Source organism: Acinonyx jubatus, chromosome B1 (genome assembly GCF_027475565.1).
Source record: "Acinonyx jubatus isolate Ajub_Pintada_27869175 chromosome B1, VMU_Ajub_asm_v1.0, whole genome shotgun sequence".
Classification (NCBI taxonomy): domain Eukaryota; kingdom Metazoa; phylum Chordata; class Mammalia; order Carnivora; family Felidae; genus Acinonyx; species Acinonyx jubatus.
This window is the reverse complement of record NC_069382.1, coordinates 90,035,995-90,047,901: the sequence shown is the minus strand read 5'-3', so window position 1 is coordinate 90,047,901 and position 11,907 is coordinate 90,035,995. Positions and strand designations below refer to the sequence as shown.

General features: G+C 35.6%; 1 pseudogene; it reads right to left on the bottom strand.

The window, feature by feature from the left end:
- Positions 1 to 1,001: 1,001 nt before the first annotated feature.
- On the bottom strand, positions 1,002 to 8,645 carry LOC106973389 (3-hydroxyisobutyrate dehydrogenase, mitochondrial-like; annotated as a pseudogene).
- Between the last annotated feature and the right edge of the window lie 3,262 nt (positions 8,646 to 11,907).

Sequence of the window (11,907 nt, the reverse complement as noted above, 5' to 3'; positions counted from 1 at the left end):
TTCTACCATTTAAGGAAGATATAATACCAATTCCACACCATCTATTTCCAAAAACAGAAGAAGAAAAATACTTCTTAACTAATTTTTATAAGTTCAGCACTACTCTGATATCAAAATCTGACAAACACATCGAGAAACATTGAAAACATTGAATCAGCTAAAAACATATGTTCACTCAAACACTTATTCACAGATATGATAGCAGGGTTATTTTTGATAGTCAAAAAGTAAAAACCAATGCCCATCAATTGATGAATAAACATAATATACATTAATAGAATTAGATATTGGTTAGCAATAAAAAAGAATGGAATAATGTTAACATGCTACAAGATGAATGATATTGAAGATATCCTATAATGCAAGAATACCACCACTTGGTCGATAGGACAAATTTCCTGAGGAGCATAGGTTTTAATTCACTATACTTCCCCTTTTTCTGACTCCTTTCTTCACACCACTTTCTTTTAGATCGGTTTCATCCTGGGGACTCCTGGGTCATTTAAGGTTAGATGTCGGCTCAGGTCATGATCTCATGGTTCATGAGTTCAAGCCCCACATTGGGCTCTCTGCTGTCAACACACAGCCCATTTCAGATCCTCTGTCCCCTTCTCTCTTCTGTCCCTCCCTGCTGGTTCTGTCTGTCTCTCAAAATAAATGAATAAACTTAAATAAATTTTAAAAAGATAGATTTCATCCTGTTAAAAAAATATTTGCTCTTATTTGTAAAGTGAGGTAAATAACATCCTGATTAAAGCATGCCACGATTTAGTTGAAGATGCTCAGGGATCAAACTTTTGAAAAAGGTCAGTCAGCTTGTTAACAGAGACCATCAGCGGCTTGCAGAACAAAAAAAATCAGATAATACACGTTTGCTAAAATAGATAAAAAAGAACAAGCAGTTAAAAATGGGTGAAAAATTCTAGGGTTTACTGAGACCTGGATAATCAAAGGCAGACAGGTGACCTTTGACTAAACGCATTCACTTGTGGAGTGAGCTATCAGGAGGGTCCAAGATAGAGTTTCGTTGCCAACAGTACCCACAGCCAAAGGGCAAACTCAGAAGGTCTCCTCTGATAGAAACTAGAAAGGTCTGAATAGTCTTTTCTTGAGTAACGCTTGGCACACATCATCCTCTAGATTGGATGGGTTTGACTACCCAGAAGGATGGGGCTCTTAGTGCTGGTGGCAGTCTTGTGCTAACCCCAGATCCTTAGCTAGGAGTGTTGCTCCAAATCCACCCTGATACTTATTGGCAGACGGAACTCCATCCATCATCCCAGGTAGACGATTATGTTGCCTGACCAGCACCATCATAAGCTCATATTTAGGATTTTAACCAGCAGTCTTGGGTCAAGCCCTAACCTGATTCCAAGTTTCATAGCTTCATCAGTTGAAATCATACTAATAGCGATCATGTTGTTGCAGATCTTTGCAGCCTGCCCAGTCCCAACAGCTCCACAGTACTCCATATTGGAGTCCATGCACCGCAGCAACTCTTTGCAGCAGCAAATTCATCTTTGACTTCTCCCACCAAAAATAGGTTTCCAGACAGAGCAGCTCCCACAGTACCAGGAACAGGGACATCCATGAAAACTGCTCCCATTTTCTCAACTTCTTTGGCCAATTCTCTTGAAACTGTGGCATCGATAGTACCGCAATCTATTGAAAGTGAACCTTTCTTCACTTTTTTTAGAGTTTCATTTGCTCCAGAATAATCTTCTATTGCATTGACACTCATAAGCAACATTGTAAAAATTCTGTCAATTCTTTCAGCTACATCTGCTGGGGAAGACACTACCTGCTCACCTGCATCTTAAAGCTCTTTGCATGCATCAGGGAACACATCATAAATAATGAGTAGGATAGTCATTTCATGGGATTTTTGTCATTTTTCCCCTTTATTGCCCAGTCCAATGAATCCAACTGAGCACTTAGAAACCAATGACCTAGAACACACCTTTGCAAGGCTGGCGGCTGCCAGTCATTGTCAATGCCTCCAATACCCGAGTCCAGAGGGGGCTCAACAGAGCCATAAGGAGGCTGGCCCACTGCCCCAGCCCTGCCTCCCAGTGGTAACCCCCGAGGTTTCCCGCTCGCCCACAGACTGCTTTTACAAACTATTAAGTGCAATTTAACAGCAAAGCCTAATCACATCATTGCTGTGTGGATTAAATTTGATAATGTCATTTGCAAGCTACAAAGTGCTTTATCAATATATGATATATATTTATATTATGTTACATATAAACTATAATGTTATAAAACCAGATGTTTTATTATTATTTGTAAATTTATTAAAGTCTAACTTGTTTAATATGCATCACCTTGAAATAATAAATTATGACTAGTGAATTGGTAAAATTTCCATTTATATTCCTCTTATCCCCTACTGTATGCATCCTGCCTCTACTTTGAACTTTTTGCTAGTGTTTGGAGTGTTTCTTGGTAGCAACTTTGGGTATAGAGTATTATTTGATCATTTTAAACTATATTTTTAGAAGGAAATAAATTCTCTCTGGGTTTAAGATAATATAAAAATCAAAATCAATAGAGAATATATTAGTCTGGGATTGGTTTTGAAAGTTCTCAGATGGATCAGGGGGTCAGAGCAGTGAATTGAGTCTCCTTTCCTTAATGGGTTTTCCCTTATATTATTTAAAGTACTCAAAGAGAATTAATCCTTGTTGTGGAGAACATTAAAGGAATGGATCAATTTTTCCCTCAAAGGAGTTTTCAAATAACCCATATGACCTTTGCCTTTTTGATTGTTAAAATCCTAAGATATCTTATTGTGTCTCTTGAGGTTTCTTTTTTTCTTCTTCTTTTTCAATATTTGTGTTAGGCGTTGGTTTTTGCCTGGGGCAAGAACCTAGTAGAGGAGAAATAGTAATGTTTTAAAAGCACAAGAATCTAATATGCATTTCTAAATCTAACGTTTAAAGAGATATTTTTTTTCTTAAACAAAGATGAATCTAGGCAGAAATTTTGGAGGACTTGAAATTGCAAAAATTAAACTTCTATAAATATTTAAATAAATGTTTGTCTATATTCAAGTGTTTATTCAACCATAATAGTAATCACTTTCCCTATTTCTCAATATTACTTTACTGAATCAAGGAAATATATGGACATTCTTACAAATATGGACATACTCCTGCTCAAATCACTTTTCTGGCACTCATAAAAAAAGATACATTATTTCATTAAATCACCTATGGAGGCACTTCTTCCATATTAAGAAAAAAAAATCCTCTAATTCATAGAAATTTGGCCAAACCCATATATCCTGCTTTTAGAAAGATCACTAAGCAATTTAACATCTGATTTTATTCCTAATCATAATTGAAGAGGTAATCTCAGTTACTAAGTTCTCTGATTATTATTTAATTTCCAATATTAATTTATTTTTCTTACCCTACACCCATGATGCCAGAGTGGAGGGTTTTGAGATTAAGTACAATTTGAAAAATGACAAATCACATGGGGTTAACAGAGATTTTGAAAACATTTCTGAGTGATTCCTTTTTTCATTAAAGATAACTTTAAAAAAGAAATGAAGTTATTAAGATGACATGGCTCTTTTCAAAAATTATTTTGAAATATTATATTTTCACACTTCCTATTTTTTTAAAAAAACATTCCAAATATGTTCATATGGAAATAGCAAAATTATATTATCTTTATTTAAGATCCAATTCATTAATCCCTTTGTGCTAGGAATTATTACCATCTCTTTGCCACCTGTAGGACTGCCTGAGTCAAAAGTCAGATTTTTTTTAATTAGTAAACTTCCCTCTTTCTTGGAAAAACACACAAAATATTCTATTACTATCCTTTTGAAGTCTTTATGATCTGTAGTGACGTCCACTTTCATTTCGAATATCGGTCATTTGTGTTTTGTATTTTCTCAAACAGTATGGCCAGAAAGCATTTCAATTATATGGATTATATCAGTTTCGGTCCTCCTAAAACCAAACACCAAGATGGGATTTGTTGCCCAAAGGATTTGCTATGGAATTGTCTGTGAAGGATAAAAGATAAGGAGGGGACAGAAATCGGCTGGGGAAATCTCCAGACCACAGTGCAAATTTGACAGCTGTGAAAAGAGAAAAAAGAGAAAGAATGGGATAGGAAGACCCTCTGACACAGCATGGTTCTGAGAAAGCTTCAGTCATAGCAATGGGTTTCCCCACCAAAGTAATCCTGTGTTAGGAATGGGCCAGGACTGGTACCCTGGCTGTGCCTTGTCTTTGAGTGGTCCCTGAGTGAACACCGATGGAGCCAAGACCATCGGTCAAGGATACTCTTCACATCAAGTTTCTCTTGAAAGAGATCTGAGTAGAACACTCCATGGGTATCAGAGTCTATAGTTTTCATGAAAAAGATACAAGTAATTCATTCAGGTTCTGTGAGAAGCTCTTCCATAGACCCTGTGAGTCTCTCTCCCTGAGGAGAAGCTGAGCAAAGTGAAGTTTGTAGAATAAATTACAGCCCCTATACTACTCACTCTTGAGGTGACAGCAAAAACCTCATTCTCTAGTTCCTAATGAATTCTGGTACCTCTTCATCTTTATCTATCATGCTGGCAGGTCTTTGTAGCCTCCTAGAAAGCATGACTCAGATCCCCGTTCCCTTTGGTTATCATACTGCTTTCTTGGGCCTGGTTATCGTACATGCCCATTTATTTACCATTATAAACAGGGAAAGGTAAACCAAGGGGCATCCAAATAGGTAACTTGTGTTTTATATTTCTCTTAGTTGCCGTTTACAAAAAAACAGTACAATCGTCGTCTTTTGATCAGGGCCAATTATTCTCCCTAAGATGGTGATTATTTTTCACCTGCTGTTTCTGGAAAACTAGAAGTCCAAACGTTCCTGCAGTGGTGATATATTTGAGTTCAAAGAAATCCTTATGGCATTCCCTTAAAGAGTGTGACCTCTTTGCGGAATAAAATAGCCAACCCCTGAGTTTTGGGTCAAGAAGCAAAAAGTCCTCCATGGTTCAGTGGGAGGGATGCATCTGGGGCCACTCTTGTTTCCACTGATTAGTACTTAATCCAATGTATTCTTCCTTTGGGGAAACAGCTCCATATAGAGGTCTCTGATTTTTATATATACTACACACTGGAGAATGATGCACATTCTCTCAGAGCATTTCTTCTAAATTGTTGCTTTAGCTGTGCCCTTACTAGGCTATTCCAGTGTTCAATAAGGTTGATTATTCTGCAGAGCGCATGGTCATGGGACCAATTCCACACCTCCTTATCTATGAATTTGGTCCTCACTGGGTGCTATATTATGTGGGATTTCATACCTGTAGATCAGGTCTTTTGTCAGCATCAGTATGTTGGTACTTGCTGAGGTTCTGCACATAGACTAGAAAATTTATACCCAGAGTATGTATCTTTCCTTGTGAGGAAAATTCACTGACGGTATAGGATGAAAGGGTCCCAATTTAGCAGTTTGCCACCAATGGGCTTGTTGGTGTTTCAGGACTCAGTGCAGGTCTCTGTTACTGGCAAGTTGGACATTCTAAGGCACCAGTATCTGGAAAGGTAAGTAGGTAGGTAAGCTACATAGGCAAACCTTGGTAAGTGAAAGTCTATGTAGTTCACTACATACGTAGATTCCAACTTTGCAATGTGGCAAGGCCATTTATATGTCCATTGTCTTGCCCTGTGGTGGCTAATAACCAAGGAAGACCAGGGTCAGCTGTGCAAGTCATTTTGGATGTTTAGTGCCTCTTTCATGATGGATACTTTCTGGTTCATATAAATATCTGTCTACATGCCTTTAGCCCACATCTCCTTGTCTTCATTCTTACCACCCTCTTCCTTCTAGACCCCACACCAACCAGTCTGGCCATATAGGGCAAACTGTAAATAATATTATTATTAGTTCTAATGCTAATTCTCTCTGGTTCTATTTTTTCTTATGAATAGAAAAGAATAAACACATTAAAGAAATGAGCAACTGCATATAATGTACTGGGGACATATTAATCTGCTTTAACAGTCTACAGTATTCTCTAAAATTCATTGTTTTGTGTGTGTGTGTGTGTGTGTGTGTGTGTGTGTGTAGTGGAATTTTAAATGTAAACATGTAGGGATCGTCAACCCTGCATCCTTTGGCTCCATTCAGGAGATGGCAGAGATCAGTTCTACCATTCTCCTCATCCTGGGAGATATATGTTTATAAATACATAATTAATGTTTTATTAAATGTTTACATTATTTACCATCTTGAACAGAAGGGCAATATCAGAGGCTTCCATTTGTCTTTTCCCTGCATGTTAGCTTAAAAAAAATTAATGTATATTTATTCTTGAGAGAAAGAGTGTGAGCAGGGAAGGGGTAGAGAGAGAGGGGGCAGAGTATCTAAAGCATGCTCCTCACTGACAGCAAAAACTCTGATGTGGGGGTTGAACTCCTGAGCCATGAGATCATGACCTGAGCCTGAGTCTAATGCTCAACAGACTGAGTCATCCAGCCTCTCCTCCTCTCCACATTAGCTTTTATCCAGCAGGTAAAGGACCCAACGTGGTTGTTACACAATCCCAATGATAGATTCAGAGACTAGGGAAATGACCCCTGGGTGGGTTTGCAAACACAGTGATGCTACTGTAAGCTGAACTCTAGCCAAGACTCCATTTATTACATGGCCTCAACAAGCCCTCCCCCTAAAAGTAGAGCCATGAGGATACTTCAGTTCTCCTAGTTTTAATGTCAACTAGTATTTGTGCCCTTTAGTGACCAAAATGTTTGGATATTTCTTTTTCCTGGTGTGTATTCACCTAGATAAATGACCACTAGTACTTTGGGAGAAGAACTGGGGAAACAATACAGGATATAATACTGGGGAAACATTACAGTGTATACTACAGTGAATAATTCTAGGGACCCTGCAACCATTTCAGTCAATGGGTTCCAAATCAGAAAACTGGGTTGGGTCTAGGAATTGAGCAAGAGATGGTGACTTCTTATCAAGGCAACCAATTTTAATCTCCTGCTCTTCCATTCTTCCCTTATAATTGGAAATTCCAATATGTCCATTTTCCTCAGCTTCCCTACCCTTCCTTTATTGTCTGTCAAAGCAATTGCCAGTCACATCACTCAGCATGAAGTATTGCATTCTAAGAGCTACCCTAACAAGGAGTATATCCTATACCTCAGTGTCCTTGACAGGAAGTTAATTTATATAACCTGAGAAAGGACTCCCAAGTAACAAAATTTCTTAGTTATCACCAACCTTATATGTAGCCCCTTGAATCAATCATACTCTTATTCAACCCCCAAGAATACATCTTAAACTCCTACTGGTACATGTTAGTTAATTTCTGTAGCACCTCTAAGGTGTAAAATTTCTTTTCGCTCTTAACAGACTTTAGCATATTCCAGTGGTTATAACAGAATCTAACCATTGCAATTGGCAAATAAGCCAGAGGAGGATATGGAAGTTTGTGAAGGACCAGCTGTTGCTATCTAGAAGAGAAGGAGCAATAGTTCTAACTAGGGAGGGAAGGGCCACCCATGAAAGAAATACTGTCACCATACATACAAAGAAATACAAAGAGAAATACTGTCACCATAAATGCTTGTATCACAACCTCAACCTTTAAACTATAGGTATACGTATCACTGCTTCATGCAACATGCACTGCAGAAGACAATATATTATTTTGCTTTGATAAGTTACATGAATTATAAAGCAATTAAAGACAAAAAAGTAATTTGCCTTTACCTTAATGCTTACCAACTTTGATTCACTTCATCTTTTTCCAAAGATTCAGGTTTTCATTTGGCATCAATTCCCTTCTTTCTGGAGAATTTCTTTTCTCTTTTCTTGATATACAGGTTGGCTGGCAAAAATTCTGTTTTCTTTCGTTTGAAAATGCCTTTATTTAGCCATTATTCTGAAAGGGTATTTTCACTAGTTTCAAAATTTTAGATTTACAGGATTTTTTTTTTCTTTTAGCAAGTTAAGAGAGTTCTTCAACTCTTGGTTTTGATTTTGGTTTTGGTCTCTATTGTTTCTGCTGAGAAGTCAGCTGTTAATTAGATCATTGCTACCAGTATTTAATGTGTTTTTCTCCTATTACTTTCAAGGCTTACTTTGTATTCCTGGCTTCTAACATCTGATTATATTGTGCTGCAGCATAGCATTTTTTCCTAATGTTTTTCAGTTTGATGTTCATTGTATTTCATCCACCAAGTTTTGGATATTTTGGTACCTTCTTGTTTCAAACATTTTTCTTTAGCATTCTCTTTCTCCTCCCCTTCTAGATTACATATTACAATTACAGTTACATATATATCAACTTTTTCATGTTATTCAACAGGTTCCTGAATGTCTAGTCATTTCATTTTTCATTGGATGATTTCTACTGGCATGTCTTCTATTTCATTTACTAATTTCTCTATCAATCCTTGTAGTTATTAAATCTAATACATTTTGTTTTTTAATTTTGGAATTTGTGATTTTAAGTTCTAGAATTTGCATTTGGTTCATTTTATTATCTCTTTTTCTCTAATGATACCTCTGATCTTTACCATCATTGCAAATATATTTTGTTTGGCTCCAGTGAGGAAAAGTATAATAGCCCCTTTAAAATCCTTGATGGCCAGTACCAACATCTGGGCCATGTTAAGCTTGATCTCAGTTGTTTTCTTTTCTTTTCAAAATAAATTTCATCTTAACAATTCTTGTAATGTGTGAGAAGTTTGGAATTTTATCCTGAATATTATGAAGTGTGGAGATTTTTATTTTGTTATTTTTTCAATGTGTGTATTTCTTTTGTTTCAGTAACAATTATCTTGGTGGACCTTCTCCTATAAACTCTGTTTATTGAGCTATAATGCCTCACATGGTTTCATTCTTTTGTGTTTATACTTGGCCCAGGAGTCAGTCAGAAATTTTACTAGACAAAATGTAACTATCCTTTCCCTGGATCTTTTTTTTTTTTTTTTTCCTACAGGATGCTAACAGGTTCTTCCAGAAACCATAGTTTTTCTACCTTCAGTTTTCAGGTTCCCTCAACCAGAAAGACTGTTCTTTCCAGCTTTGCCTCTGACTACTTTCTCACATCTCCAACTGCACTTGGTCCCAGATCAACAGACACACACACAAACACACACATACACATAAGGAATTTCCTTCGTATAGCATCCCTTTCCTCTTCTGAATGAATGAATACTCCCCACCAGAGACCATGTGGATACATTCACCTTTAGCACTTTCATTTAGTTGGTTTTCATACAATATTCAGTTTAGAATTCAAATTCATCATTGGCAGAAGCAGAAATAGGAAAAATAAATGCAACTAAGCATTTAGTAATCAATATTAAAATTAAATATAGTACATAAATTATTAATATATAAGCCAAAATGTATAATACAATATATGAATCAAAAGTAAAATTTCAGAAATAAATATCTAAAAAAAAGCTATAAACCCAAATTTTAAAAATCATAGATGTAGGAAGTATGACATTGGTTCATCTCCATACTTCTATATGGAAAAAAAAATCACTTTTCTTATTAATTTAGTATAAACTATCACTTTTTTTAAGAGGATGTCTTATTTAAAATTACTTAAAGCATACACAAATATTCTCATCGAGAGGCAATGGAAGCATAGCTTCCTGTAACAGACAACATCAATGTGAAACTAAGAATGATTTTAAAAGAAAGATTAGGTTTTCTTGATACCACAAAACATATTTTAGTGGCTTAAATTCCTATTATCAAAGCGGCTAAACACCGACTTATTTTATTACTTTCAGGGAGGGGACATTTCCTGTCTATAGCACAATTACTGTAGTCTAATATATCATTCCTGTGAACTATCAGGATTACTATTGTAACATTTACAAATCTTACATTTTTGACCTTTTAAGCTAACCTAGATTTTTGTCTAGGGACCTATAGAATAAATGTTAAGTATAGGTTTATGCAAATATGCACATTAGTTGGCAAGTTAAATGTTAAAATGATGTTTTGAGGGTAGAAAAAGACAAAATCAAAGAAAATGTGATAAAAATTGATCAAGCTTATAAAGTTGGACATATTTACCTTAGTTTTGGTATTTTTTCAGGGTTAACCTAATAATTATTATCATGTGAATAAATATAGATAACTAATTAATATCTGCAAATGTTAATACTTCAGAATACTTGATTTTATTGTTTGTGCTCAGTTTCTTTTTAAAAATTTATATACTTATTTTGAGAGAGAGAGTGCATGGGGGATGAGCAAAGAGAGAGAGAGACATAGAGAGAGAATGAGAATCCTAAGGTGGGGCTTGATCTTGAAAACCATGAGATCATGACCTGAGCCAAAATCAAGAGTTGGACACTTAACCGACTGAGCCACCCAGGTACCCTGTGCTCAGTCTTTAAGTGAAGAAAGTATATTCTTCAGTAGCAATATTAACTTTTGTTTTATGTCTAAAGAAATAAAACAATAAGATAATATTTTGGAATATTACTTCCTTGTAGTAACCAGTACATCAAGCAAATATCAAAACTAACACTTTTTTTTTTTTTTTTTTTGCCCACAGCAACATTCTACTTTGCAACTTGGTACAGGAGACAAACTCCAAAAAACTATATATACTTTCATCGTCAGTTTCACAGAAAGAAAGATTAATATTGAAATGACTGAGGAAATAAATATCGATGAGAAGAATAAAATCTTAGCTGTTTTTTTGCATTCCTAAGTAAATTTTGGAATTTATTACTATAATTTGGAATTATTACTATAAGCAGTTAAGTCAGGATACCAATAAAAATATCTCAAACTTTTGAAATCCTAGTGCTTGAAGAAAGGTCTTATTTATTTCCTTTTAGTGCTTGTCTGAGTTTTCTTCTCATCTATGGAAAATCCAGAGATGTTTGGATATTTTATTACAAGGAAAATCCAAACAAGAGAAGAAGAAAACTGATACTGATATGGATTATATTGGAGGCATATTTAGATCAAAAGCAAATAAATTCTTCATATGTTGCTGACACCACCTCCCTCTGAAAACCTTAAATTCTGGTTTGTTTGCTTTTTAAAGGTGTTGTGGCTCTTGCTGAATATAAATAGTAGCCAGTTTGATTTTTCATTGTATTACAATGGGAACTAAAACCCACAATATCACCAATAGTAATATGGGAAATATTATATCTTAATATATGAACATCAGTGTTTTTCTTGTCAGAGAGGCACTAGAGTACCCTACATGTATCACCTGGAATAAAGCAAAGTATCAAGTCAAAGAGTGATGTATTCTATGAATTAGGTGGCAGAGAGTTTTGAGTTAAAAATAACCTTAAGCTCTTGAGAGATAATCTGGTGAAGAAAGACTTCTACATAAAAAGCAGTGTTCATTTGGGGTGCCTGGGTGGCTCAGTCAGTTAAGTGTCTGGCTTTGGCTCAGGTCATGATCTCACAGTTGGTGGGTTCGAACCCCACGTTGGGCTCTGTGCTGAACTCTTGCTCAGAGCCTGGAGCGTGCTTCAGATTCTGTGTCTCCTTCTCTCTCTGCCCCTTGCCTGCTCATGCTCTGTCTCATCCTGTCTCTCAAAAATAAATAAATGTAATTTAAAAAAAAAAGTGGTGCTCATTTGGCATTTGATAAAGTATTATTTGCTAAATTTATAAGTATTTCATGTATGAGTAATAGATATTTCTCTTCTAATATGCAGTATATATAATCTGCTCATCTTTTATTTCCTTTATAACTAAATTAAGCAACAGAATATTTTACACTGAAATAAATAGAATTATTCTGGTTTTTGTTGTTGTTGAATAGCTTAAAGATACTAAAATTGAATTATTTTTAGAAATACACTTAATTTCCAGTACTCAAAACTTAGGAAAATGTTGTTTTCTGTAAAAAACAAACAAACATAAACAAAC